Below are 2945 nucleotides of genomic sequence, written 5' to 3'. Positions count from 1 at the left end.
GGCCATTCTCAGATAAAAATACTATCTGGTGTTAAGCCTTCTCCTTTTCCTTTTATTATCCTTTCTACTCCCTTTTTGTAGGTCTCTAATTCTAGGCAAGCCCAGAAAATGTGCCACCTTTCACCTATATGTTGGGTGTTGCATCTCCAGTAATCTGTCCTAACCCCTGGAAATATTATTCGTATTTTTACGGGGTATAAATATACTTGTGCAGATATTTCCAGGCACATATCCTAAATCTCCTTAGTTTAATTGTTTGACTATTGGTTGCCCTTATCTTTCCCATTTCTCTTTATCAATGTCTCTTCCTAGGAATCTAGTCCATCCTTCTGTCATAGTTTGAGCCACTTTCAAGCCAAGGCCTCTAACTTCCTTATACATTCTTGTTATTAAACCTTTACTAGTAAATCCATTTCTCCTCCCGTGTTCTATCCACTTTACCAGCACTTATCTGTTATTTTCTGTTACTCTGATCTACTGTGAATTTTCCCTCCTTCCTTTAGTGCTAAATAATGTAATCATACCCTTTGTGGGTAGTTAATATTGCTCTCTCACTGCTTCCCATTCCATAATTCTTTCTTCTGTCATTTCTTCCCAATACTTGGTGGTAAAGGGTTAAGGCTGTCAGCTGCAGTTCCTGCGGTACAGAGTTTGATTCCCTCAGTTCTTATTTGCATACTGTGTTACCTTGAGCAAGTAATTTAACCAGACATTGTTCTCAGATTGTTTCTGAGAAGGAACTGTGTGTTCAGTGGGTCTACTTGGTTAATAAATGGTTGTTACTAGGGCACAACAAGATTTTTTCAGGCCCCAGTGGCCTAATGGTTAATGCGTTGGCCTCATAAGCCAGGGATTGTGGGTTTGAGCCCCATCTGGGGTGACTTAATGTTGTCTGGCAGTTAGTAGAAAGGGTTAAGGCTGTGAGCTGTGTTCCTGTGGCAGAGGGTTTGATTTCATTAGCCCTCATTTGCCTACTGTGTGATCCTGAGCAAGTGACTTAACCAGACAGTGCTTAGGGGCAACTGGGAATTTGGGCTAGGTTCCTCAGTGGTCTCCTGGACTGGAAGTCTAGTAAAAACCTATGAAGCTGTTTTAAGATTCTGCCACTTCATGCCTACTGTTTCCTCTTTCCTTGTTTTGCTTTCTGTCTTATAGGAATAACTTTTGAGAACAACTGTCCTATCTTTCTGCTGAGTTCATCCATCAGTAGAGGCCCCATTCTTTGGGCTTCCACTCCCCAGTTGAGTCCACAAAATCTACATCATCTAGCCAACTGTGTTTCTCCTTTAACATTCTTAACCACTTGTTGCAGCAAACCAATAAGGACAGTTACACAGCATGAAACACATAAGTGGTGGAAAAAGACTGAGTAAAATAAAGCAATACCAAAAAAACAAACTCAGTCTGGTACACTGGAGCCTATAAAGGCAAATGAGAAGGCAAAATGTAAATGAGTTATCCAAAACACCGAAACTCCAGCAAAACACCTCAGTTAAAATAGATTTAGTCACATAAAATTAAGCGTTTTCATTCCTCCAAGGGAACTTCATCAGAATAACAAACTGGAGTTATACAAACACTTAAATACTACCCCTCAATTAATTTCATCACCACATAACTAACTAATCACTGGTGCATCCAAATTAGTAAAGATTTACATATAAAAACTTATGTATAAAAAGTTAAAAAACTATTATAATAACATCCATACTAAAACTGTGATTGTTCTGAAAAATCAAATTGCACCACATTACAAGTGCAGCAAATAACTCAACATTTGATGTTTGAATATTTTAATGTTTTTAAAGCTCGCTTTTTAAAGCAGGTATAATTGAGTAATGTTCGTTCAAACCCAGAGGGGTGCTTGCCTCCAATTTCAACTGCCAAATAAGTTCCTTATATTCGAGACAGGTTTCCCATTTCCCACCCTTTTGGAGAGCTTGACCTGCTCCAGAACCCAAAACCTAAAATTCACTTGGAAACAGTTTACTGTGTGCTTATACAATGCATTAGTATCTTATTTTTCTACAAATATCAGATGTATGCTCATAAATCCTCTGTTTTAATTTTCTGTCTGTTTTTCCAATATAATAAGCCACACACTCTAAACAGTAAGCAATGTAAATCACCCATTTTGTGTAACAGGTGTAATAACCAGATGCTCTAAGTTTGTTCTGCATCCCATTCAATTTTATTTAAGCCAAGTTAGAAATAAATGGACACTGGGCACACATCCCACACTTAAATGTGCCCAGTCTAATACTAGTACCTTGATTACTTTGTACACATTTGAAGTCATTTTTCAAGTTTGGGCCTCTTCTAAAACCCATTCTAAGCAGTTTAGTAAAAACTTCCAAGCCATTGGGTATGTTTGAAAATATATCTCAATATTTACAAAGGATATTTTTGATGTCCTTAATATCACATTGATATTCAGTGATAAAAAAAAACTATTCTTTATGCTTATTCCCATCAATTGCCAAAATCTGCCCTGGACCCTCCACGTTTTCAACAAAATCCACAGATACAATACATGGTGAACCATCAATAACAGATTCACCACTTCTACAAGGCATCAATGGAAGGAACCTAGACCCTCAACCATTCAAAATCTTGCGTTTAATTGGACCCACCACATTATTTGGGGTTTAACAGGCATGATCTCCCTTTGACATATCCAGACTGAGTAGGGTCAAGTGTTTGAAGACTACCTATATCTTTGTTGATAAGGTCCATGATGATTCACTCCATGGCCTTGCAGATAAGGCTAGTCAGCATAATAGTTCCTGGGGTCAGTGGAAGCACCAACTTTGTGCAAGGAAATAATGGAGACCATTTTCCATTCATCTGGAACAAAGTCGGTGCTTAGACTATGATTGAAAAAAGTACCGAATGGTGTTGCTAATTTTTGTTTGAGCCCATGTAGGATGCAGCCTGGGATGTTA

The 2945-nt window shown here is 38.1% G+C and overlaps 1 non-coding gene across 1 annotated transcript; it reads left to right on the top strand.

Moving 5' to 3' along the window:
• Positions 1–807: 807 nt before the first annotated feature.
• On the top strand, positions 808–880 carry TRNAM-CAU. The gene has a single exon. It is a non-coding gene; the product is annotated as a tRNA-Met (tRNA).
• The last annotated feature ends 2065 nt before the right edge of the window (positions 881–2945 follow it).

The sequence above is a fragment of the Protopterus annectens genome, chromosome 5.part1 (assembly GCF_019279795.1).
Source record: "Protopterus annectens isolate FY-2018-M chromosome 5.part1, PAN1.0, whole genome shotgun sequence".
NCBI lineage: Eukaryota > Metazoa > Chordata > Ceratodontiformes > Protopteridae > Protopterus > Protopterus annectens.
The sequence above is the reverse complement of the archived record's forward strand: the minus strand, read 5'-3'. Positions and strand labels throughout refer to the sequence as shown.